Below are 10,658 nucleotides of genomic sequence, written 5' to 3'. Positions count from 1 at the left end.
CGATTAAAATGCTGACGCAGGGCATCCATCGCCATGTTAAAAATACGACTTGTTAGCATTTAAAATGATGGAAGACGGGCTATTTCAGCTGCAAAGCAAACTGGTGGTAAGTTAGTTCAAAACTAGTAGCTTTGACTGAAGGGTGACTACAAACTATGTAAACGGTCAACCGAACGCAAAACAAAAACAAAACACACACAAAACATACAAATTTTAACAAACTATTTTATTTGATTTTGAGTTATTTTAAATCATTTAAATACTATTAAAATTTAAATATCAAGTAAAATTTTTCTTTGTATTATTTTGACATTAAAATTCTTTTATTTTTGTAACTTTTTAGTTTTTGTTTATTTAGTTCTTTTTCTTCATTGCATTTTGTTCTATTTTATTTTGTATCGTAATTGCATTGAATAGCCTTTTCACAATAAGCTTCGAATCCAACTCTCCCAGAGCACTTTCTCAGTAGTGAGTGAGAGAGTAAGATCTCAAAGTAAATCTCTGTGTATTGAAAACCAAGCCGCTCACCTGTAGCTACGTGTCCAACATAACCCAGCTAGCCATTTCGATCGCAAAAGACTTTGGAGAATCGCATGCAAAACACTTTCAATCGGCAAGAGAGATTTTACGATCTTTGACGACTCACCATAGTGCGGTAGAAATGGTCACGTAGCACGCAGCGAAGTCCTGAGTGAGAGTTTACCAGGAATTAATGTGAATAAATATGAGCGTCGAATAAGACTCAGCTGAGGGTTGTTCTACGAGTCGTCAATTGTTTTTTTTTTTACAAACGTAAAAATATCCCTATATATACACATATTATATTGAAATAAAAGACAGAGCAGGCCCTATGTTCCATTCCAATTCCAAAAAGAAATTGATGATGACGATACTTAATATTAAAATAATAAAATTCAAAAATAAAATGCATAGGCGGCCGCCGCTGCCAAGAAGGATGGTACCTTTCGTTAGTGCTCGAATTCGAACCTCCTGCACAAATGATAGAAAAAGTTGTTTCTAGTGGCGGCAGGCAATGGCAAACTTCCGAGTGTATGTGAGCAATGGGAAAGGTCCTTATAAAAAGCAACTGCCATTCGAAGGCGCCATAAAACTGTAGATCCCTCCATTTGTAGAAAAACGTTACGACGCTCACCAGAGACAGGAGGAGGAGCTCCGCCATAGCCCCAACAAAGGGGCCTATTTCTTACAGATACGATTTTTTTGTAAAATCTTCTATATTTCATAATATTTTGCAAAAATGGAAAAACAGACTATGCAGATATTTTATTTATTTTGCTTTATTTCGTTTCTCTACATAAAATGCAAAACAGTGTTTGTTTGTTTAACAGTAATAGAAGCCCCGCCGGTGTAGGGCATATCACCGGTCGTCTTCGTCTAGCTCATCTAAAGGTAGGCCCAGGAAACATGCTGTTTCGACGGGTTGGGTCCAGAGGGAGAGAGGTGTTAGATGAGTCGGGTTTGGAGGGCATGTGAAAAGGTGGTCGTGCGGGTGCCTTCACATGCCGGACATATGTTTGGTATGTCGAGGTCGATTCTGGATAAGTGGGAGCTTAACCTGCTACAGTATCCAGAACGTAATTGTGCCAGTGTTACACGTGTATCACGGGGAAGCTGGAGCTCTTCATCTGCTATAGGTGGTGGTTGGACTCCGATTACGGCATTCACTGGACGGGAGCTTAAGAAGGAGGTGACGGTATACCGGTGAATGTCGTTTATTGACTGTCTAAACACTGTCTGGTCCAGGAAGTTTCTGTCAATTTTGTCCTGGATTTCGTCGATGTAGTTTAAGAGGTGTCTCCTAACGTGCCTGGGAGGCGGCTCAGGCTCAAGCAGGTGTCTGCAGGGGTGAAACCTGCGGTAACATCCTAGCAGGAACTGCTTGCTGAGCAGTTTGTTATGCTCCATTACAGGGAGAATTTGTGCCTCGTTGTGAAGGTGTTGAACAGCGGACATCAGGAGGCAACCGGTCGCTGTCCGAATGGCAGTATTTTGGCATGTCTGTAGATTTATCCACTGCATGTCACTAGTTCCAGGCGATAAGACAGGCGCAGCATAGTTCAGAACCAGCCGACCAATTACCTTAAATGTCGATAGCAACAATTCTTTGTCTTTGCCACAAGTGCTGCCCGCAAGCGATTTGAGGACCTTGTTGAGGTTTTGGACATTAGTGGCAATGGCGGTTGTGTGCGCTGAGAAGGAGAGCAAACTGTTGAAGGTTACACCCAAATAAAAAGTGTCGAATCATTTCATTGTAATGCAAAAAAACCAAAACATGTTGCGTTTTGAGAGGCTGTGGTTTTTGTAGACTAGGTAATAGTAAACTTATGTGGACCAGATGGTCGTTTTATATAGCACGAGGCCAATACTAAGGCCAAAATTTGCGAGCTACTATAAAACACGGCGATGACAACGTTATGGTTTGGGCATGCGTGTCATCAAATGGAGTTGGAAATTTTACCTTTATCGAGGAAACAATGAACAAATATGTTTATTTAAAACTTCAGCAAGAAAGTTTAGCTCAAAGCGCTAGAAAATTACAAATTGAAAATGACTTTTGCTTTTGTCAAGATAACGACCCTAAGTACCATACAAGTCGCAAATAATACAAATACAGATATAAATATCCCTACATTTTTGAAGCTCCTGCACATACACCGGATTTGAACGTCGTAGAAAATATGTGGTCGATTTTGAAGCCAAATATAAGAAAATATGACGTCCATATAAGAAAATATGGCATCCATAAAAATGCAACACTTGAAATGTGTATTAGTCCAGAATACACAGAAAAATTGGTTGACTGCATGCCACATAGGCTTCAAGCTGTAATTGATAATGAAGGATACCCAATAAAGTACTAAATGCTTCACAATTTTAAAAATTAGAAATAAGTAGTTCCTCTACGGAAAGGAGTTACCTGTATGCCGCGATGTCTGAATTTGGTATCCCCGCAAAACTAATACGTACGTACGTACGCACCCACGTCACGTTCGAGGTTGTAAAAGACTTCGTTTATTTAGGAACCAGCATTAACACCGATAACAATGTCAGCCTTGGAATCCAACGTAGAATATCTCTTGCCAACAAGTGCTACTTTGGACTAAGTAGGCAACTGAGCAGTAAAGTCCCCTCTCGACGAACAAAACTTACACTCTACAAGACTCTCATCATGCCCGTCCTAACGTATGGCGCAGAAGCTTGAACGATGACAACATCCGATGAAGCGACGCTTGGAGTGTTCGAGAGAAAGATTCGGCGTAAGATTTTTGGACCTTTGCACGTTGGCAACGGCGAATATCACAGACGATGGAACGATGAGCTGTATGAGCTTTACGACGACATAGACATAGCGCAGCGAATAAAGATCCAGCGGGTACGTTGGCTGGGTCATGTCGTCCGAATGGATACAAACGCTCCGGCTTTGAAAGTATTCGATGCGGTACCAGCTGGTGGTAGTAGAGGAAGAGGGCGGCCTCCTCTGCGTTGGAAAGATCAGGTGGAGAAGGAGTTGGCTTCACTTGGTGTGTCCAACTGGCGCCGGTTAGCACGAGAATGAAACGACTGGCGCGCTTTGTTAAACTCGGCCAAAATCGCGTAAGCGGTTATAGCGCCAATTAAGAAAAAGAAGAAGTTCCTCTTCTTTAACTGTACCATTTAAGCTCCTGCGTGAATTCTCTGTATGTTTTTTTGCATTACAAGGAAATGAGTGGAAGAATAATAGTAAAATAAATAAATAAAATATCTCCATAATCTGTTTTCCCATTTTAGCAAAATATTATGAAATATATAACACTTTACAAAAAAATCGTCTGTCTCGCTTATCAGATAAGCTGTGACTGCATAAGTACTTATATACATAGATATATGGAAGGAATTCAACTTCACTTTCAACAAATTTCATGAATTTAATTATTTTCTACTTATAATTAGTAATTAAACACTAACTTCTTTAAATTATATTTGCACTTATTCACTTTCTTCACAATATCACCATGGGTTTTTGACTCCGTTATTTGACTCAATTATTTGTAATAGAAAATATGAGAATGATTAATCATTTAATGGTTACATGAGCAAAACACGAGCGAAAAGTATAAAATAAAATCATTTTGTTATTTCAACTCTTCAAACAATTATTCAAAGAGTCGCAGATGTTTAATTACACTCGCCCATTGAACGCCGTCATGCTAACTGGGAATGCTTCATTCAACACAAAACAATCAGATATTCACACGCACATTCCCAATTGAGAAACTCGGTTATTGCTTACCTCAGCTTGCATGAAATAAACATGTTTTTGCAAATACTTGCGCTCTAGTATTAGCCTCAGTTGAGCGGGCGCACTTGCCACTACTACCTGTTTGTTGTCACTGAGTATAACTCCACAGAGAGCAAAAGATCATTTTGGCTCTCTTACTTCCCCACATTAGACTCTGAGCGACGACAATGGCTTAAACGCCACAACTTCTCAGCCGGTAACAGTCTTAGCTCGCGTTTTCAACTAAATTGACACGTCCGCGGAGAAAATTCGAAAAAGCGAAACTACACTTTAATTGAAAATAAAATAAAAAAAACAACGACACAAACAAAAGTCAACGCCAATAGAGTCATTGAAAAGTGCACAATGTGAATGAGAATAATAAATTAATTGTAATTAAAAGAAATTTCACATTGTAAAATATTTCATAAAATAAAATTGTATGTTTTTCATGAGTAAAAAGTGAAATTTGTCTACATACATACGTATGTATGTATGTGAAATTTTTTAAAATGCCGCCTGCCAAATATAAAAAATGCGCTTTTGTTAAAATATCTCAATTCTAAAGAAAAGTTACTATTCGAAGAGTGTTGAACATCTAACTCGAAAATTTCGACGCTTTTGAAATGTGTGCATTCCTCAACTATGAGCCAATAACCGAAATACCAATCAACCAATACCTATAGCCAAATAGCTAAATATTAAAATCGAAATAAAAACGAGATACGAACGCGACACAAAAAGACAACTTGCTCATTTCAATGGCCAAATATGCTAATGTTGCCGCTGCTGCTGCTAACGCTGTTTGTGCTCGCTGTCTAGTTGGCGGTCTGACTGGCTGTTTGGTTAGTTTGGCTCTTTGCCACTGCCTCCACTGCGCTTTGACGTCGCTGGAAAACCAGTTTAATGAACTTTTTCGTTTCGAGTCTTGTAGCGCCAAGACGTCACTTTGTTGTTGTGCGTTTTTTGTTTTTACTTCTAGCGCTATTGCTCTGGCTGCATTGATCTCTCATTCCAGAGTTAACAATTTTGTTTTAGATTATAGAAAAAAAATAATTCATTTGAAAGTTAAATAAATTTGTCTGATGTTCTTTGCTGAAGCGCTTCGATTCGGTGATTTGTTTTACATAAAATGTTTAAATTGTTTGACCTTTATGACCAATTAAAGTAGGTTACCTTAAAATTAAGCGCTCTCTACTGAAATTTTGTTCTTCTGGGGTCAGTAAATGTTACAACAGAAAGCAAATTGCTTACTATGCATAATCTACAATTACGAACATAAAAATCGGGCTCTAATAATGACTTATAATCCTGCATTGAAATAGTAAAAATTTGTTTATACTATAAATATATTGAAAGAACCGTTCCAAATCAAGTAAAATCTACGTATCTATTTATATTAATTATAATAACTTTAAGAAAACTGATTGCGTTGGGTTCGCGGAAATCACTGAGAACACCTTCGATGCTCTTCCCATTCCTACAGATGGGTGCGTTGGTGAACGTGCATTCTGCAAGGTGATCACTGCTGCCACGACTCGGCAAATACCTGCTGAACAGTTAACGGAAATACGTCAACATTTTCCAGCAGAAGCGGCCGTTTCAGCAAACGAGCTCAGACCAAGCCCGAGAATCCTCGTATAAGGATCTCAATTTGAAAATTCCGCAACTGTTAAATCGACATAAGAGGGTAGAACATCTGTATACCTGTAACGTCACCTTTAGTGTGAGTTAGCTCGGGTCCACCTCAAGGTCTCTGTCTAGTCCGCCGAATCGCAATGGTGCAGTGCCAATAAATCGTGCAAATCGAAGAGATGCACGAACCTCTTCAGTCGACAATTTATATTATCGGGTTACCAGACGGTTGCATAACCTGACAAACAATAGTGCACCAGCGAACAAGTTCAGGAAGGAAAAAGCCCGACAGTCTATATATGTTAATGTTGAAAAAAGTCTTGATCTCTTATCTTATTGTAAAAGTGGAAAGTGGTATCACTATTTAGACCTATTAAACCCCCAAACAAGGGGAGCCATATCGCTTGATATCTCTTCTTTGCCCAGTAGAGAAATCAGTTGAAGTCCTTCTATTTCCGGTGTTTACGAATCATCTGTCCGCAGCAACACTTCAACATGGCTTCTATGAACTGCACAGTACCACCACAGCCCTTAAACCCATATATATTAGCGGATAAGCCGCGTACTTAAACAAAACCGCCTCTGTGAAAGAACAGTCCGAGTAGCATTGAATCTATCAAAGGTTTTCGATGCAGTCAGTCATAAAATGCTGCTACTTGACGTCGAACAATCTACTCTCCCACAGAGGCTGAAAAGATTATTCGCAAACTACCTGTGAGGTCGGCACTCTTCAGCAGCATTTCTAGATCAAAACTCTAAACAGAGGAGGAGTGGTGGTGTTCTTTCTTCCTTGCTTTTCAAACGTCAATATTTCGGTACTTCCTTAACCACCACAGGAGTTTTCAATGATCTCATACGCTGACGATTGCTCAATATACTACCACTGATGGTTGAAATCGGTCAAAAACCAATACCTACTGTTACCGGGATGGCTTTCAACAGTTTGCCCTCTTTCTTAGCCCTCACAACTGCGATTCGCAATAAAATCCACACCCACAAATAAGCTCCTTAAGTCACTAGCCGAAACAGCCTATTTTCTAGGCATATCGTTAGCTGGGTATGAATTGTATATAAGTAGATGAATTGGTTTGAGTGGGTATGTGAGGATAACATCATGAGAGGAATTCTTCAAATATAGGACATACATCGGGTCTATTCTGTAGAAGTGACGGTTTAACTTAATTGTTGGTTTAATTTATCAAATAATTATCAATTAACTGTTGGTTAATTTATCAATTCATAAGCCCCTTCAGTACATAGATGGGATCACACTTCATCTACGTGTAGCATAATCGTAGCTATTGCTTTCGCCGTTTCTTATCCCTGACTATAATAATATATATAATATACCAAAAGGGACCAAAATGGTTCAATTTAAAAATTATATATAAAGAGTTTTCCAATAGCAGGTGCTATCTATCGCTATCGAGAGATGGTTAACGATTTTTTATGGCCAGAATTGGATGGTATTGATCTGGACAACGTTTATTTTCAACAAGACGACGCTACATGCCACACAAGTACCGAAACCATTGATCTTTTACGGGAAAAGTTTCCAGACCCTGTTATCTCTCGAAGAGGTGATCACAATTGGCCACCGAGATCTTGTGACTTTTTTCTTTGAGGCCACGTGAAAGAGAAGGTCTACGCCAACAGCCCAGGGTCGATTCAAGACTTCAAAGGTGGAATTCGTTAAGCTATCGAGGACATAGGGCGGCCACTTTGCAATTCGGTTATGGAAAATTTCATGAAAAGAATATTCTCCTGTAAGCGTGGTCGTGGTGTCCATTTGCCTGATGTTATTTTCCACTATTAACTGCATACCTTCTCTGATTATGTACTTGATTTCGAGTTATTATGTTTTTTTTCTTTTCCGGGTATCGATATGTGGTGATTTCGAGAAAGCTTCATTACAAATAAGAAGCTCCACATGTTAGCAGATTCTATACAGACGTTGTTATAATATAATATTTCTATTACGCATTTGAAACGCACTTCAGAGTCGGAAATTCCAAACATTTAGCTTTTTGTAAACGTTTGGCAGCATCATTTTGAGAATGTCCAGTTTTTGGTCTGCTACTCTTTTTCTATTCTCAACAGAGACAGTTGCTTGAAATGTATTCACCAACCTTTGAATTGTCAACTCATTCGGATGATTATTTACAGCAAAAAAGTCCCGAATTTGCGAAATATTGTTCCTAAATATCGACCATTTTCATAATAGTTGACTCCTGGCATCTGAACGTCACTTTTGAAAAACCCTTTATTTTAATTTCTCACACTTTAAAAAGGCATTTAACCCCTAAAATCCCCTTTTGATGTAAACACCTCGTACTTTTGTACCTAAATATGTACTCTAGCGGTCACATAATTAAGTCACTTCATTGTTTTTAAAATATTGGCAATATTTTTCACACTAAACTTTTTCGCTAAATTTTTATAAAACTATATAAGTTAATTGTACACCAAAAATATTGTACAATAATCGCAAAGATTTCATAAAAGAAAAATGTTCACCAACATTTTTAACATTTTAATCAGAACTAGCATCGGCCGTGGCCGAAAATTCGACCACTGCACAGTGGCAGATTTGAAGAAAATAGCGGCATAAATTAAAATACTGTCCGTAAGGACTTGAAATTTGGTACACGTGATTGTATTTGTATATAGAAAAATTGGAAAAAGTTTCAAACGTATCAGGCCACGCCCACTCATACCGCCCATATAACTCATATAAAAAAAATTTAATTTTTTACTTAAAATATCGCTTTTATTTAATATTCTTCTGCTTCGAGCTCATATGAATATGCATCTAAGGGTTTATAATCCGAATCTGAATCTGATTGATATTCGATATCTAATATACTAAGGCGAGATTTTCGTCGTCAGTTTTCACATTGGGTTTAGCGAGAAGTTCGAGTACTTTTGACGGCAATTTTTTATAATTGTGGTTGTTGTATTTATCCAAAAAATATTTACTTGAAAGTAGGGGATCTGATGAATCAATTGCTCGGTGAAACACATCTACTAAATTATTAATGCGACTGTTTTTTCGAGAATGCGACAGTCTATCCCGTTTGTAAAACCTGTTTCGGCTCTCCGAAGCATTTTCTCCTAAGCATCCATCAGCCGTGGACGACCAACGGAACACTCTTTCACAGCAGCTCTTTCAATATGTATTGTCATTTTTGAATCAAGGAACTGTTGGTGTTTCTCTTTGAATTTTTCTATTTTTCTTTGGCATTTTGGCATGTACTTGCATATATAAGCGACAAAGTTCGAAATTTTTTTGTTTATTTCAAGTTTATTAGCTGCCTTAAGATTTTCATTAATCTTTTCAAACACCCACTCAGAAAGCGCTTTACTTGTGCGCCCATTATCAATCCAAATTTGAAGCAACTCCTTGTGACTGAACTCTACCTTGTCTGCAATATCAGCAAATATTTTAAAAAAGCGCAAAAAAGCGCAAGCAAAATTATTGGCGTCATCTTAAGAACATTTAACGGAAAATAATTGCATTCTTACTTGCAAGTAGCAACGAGAAGCAGGTAACATTTAGTCCACAAATCACAGAACGTTGAGGTTAGGTTTCTTCTACAAACAATACCAACAATAACAAACGAAACGAAAGACAAAACACACAAGTACAAATTCTTTGACATTAACCTAATGATCAACATACCTTGAACTATGTTTTCCATATTTAGCAATACCTCTAGCTATTTTATTAAGCGAATTATGGAGCATTGAAAGTTAAACAAGCTTTTGAGCAAAATCAACACAAAAGCCACGTGCCACAAACAGCTCCTTTTGCAGGGCTGCCAGAAGGCCGGGGCTGCATGAATAATTAAATTTTTTTTATTTTCAAATAGATAAAACACTTATTTAGTGAAAATAATATTAATTTAATAGCAATGCTAAACTTTTTTTTTTTAGTTTATGCCGCTATTTTCTTCAAATCTGCCACTGTGCACTGTAGTAGGTTTTATCTAATTTCAATTGAACGATACAATCTAATAAAATATGTAAGGTTTTTTCAAACCCGCGTAGTGACCCATAAAATTTGTTTTAATTTTATTTTTAAATTCTCGTCGACTCATTTATTTTTCCACATAACATGATATTTAAGTTTGTATGGAAGGTGCCACGCCCCATTTTTCAATACTTAATGCTTTTCGTGTTTTATGTAAGTATATGAAATTTCGATACTTAAGCATTAGAGGTTCCTAAGAACAACTATATGAAGGTTTCAGTTTATATGGAAAGTGCCACGCCCCTTTTTTCATACCCTATGCTTTTTGCCTTAAGGCTGGTATGGGCAATATGTGTAACCATTTCAAATTGCATTATCTTAGTTTTTATGGTTCCGTAGAAAAGCGAATTGGAAATTTCAACTTATATGGGAAGTACCACTCCCCCTTTTCCAATACCTACCACTTTTCACAATACGCACGGTATAGAGAATGTAGGCATGTGTGCATAAGTTTCAGTTCCCTAGACTAATTGGTTTTAGAGATATATTTGTTTTCACATTTTGGTTTTTATGTCAAATGCGACGCCCCCTGTATATCGGGGTTAGCCTTTCTGTATTATAGTTGATAGATGTTATTTCCTTCAAGTCAGTGCATTTTTCTTTAAAATCTTAAATACTTAAAGAAGGGGTTTACATGTTTTAGAGTGGCGTTTTTATATAATGATGATGATTTTCTGCTTGGAAATCTTTTATATGGATGAAAATTCTCAG

At 37.6% G+C, this 10,658-nt stretch overlaps 1 protein-coding gene across 7 annotated transcripts in view; it reads left to right on the top strand.

Annotated features, from left to right (window-relative positions):
* The window catches only part of LOC128867540 (filamin-C), a 169,390-nt gene that overhangs the window by 99,408 nt on the left and 59,324 nt on the right, over positions 1 to 10,658 (top strand). The window contains exon 1 of one of the 7 annotated variants that reach the window (XM_054108851.1): positions 4,500 to 4,647. The exons of 4 other annotated variants lie outside the window; for them this stretch is intronic. The gene's annotated coding sequence lies outside the window, so the exon portion shown is untranslated. Of the gene's footprint in view, positions 1 to 4,499; positions 4,720 to 10,658 lie in introns of those variants that run through there. 2 more of the 7 variants (XM_054108850.1, XM_054108849.1) reach the window with 2 other exon arrangements.

This window comes from Anastrepha ludens, chromosome 6, assembly GCF_028408465.1.
Source record: "Anastrepha ludens isolate Willacy chromosome 6, idAnaLude1.1, whole genome shotgun sequence".
Taxonomy (NCBI): domain Eukaryota; kingdom Metazoa; phylum Arthropoda; class Insecta; order Diptera; family Tephritidae; genus Anastrepha; species Anastrepha ludens.
Note: the sequence above shows the minus strand (reverse complement) of the source record. Positions and strands in the feature narration are given on the sequence as shown.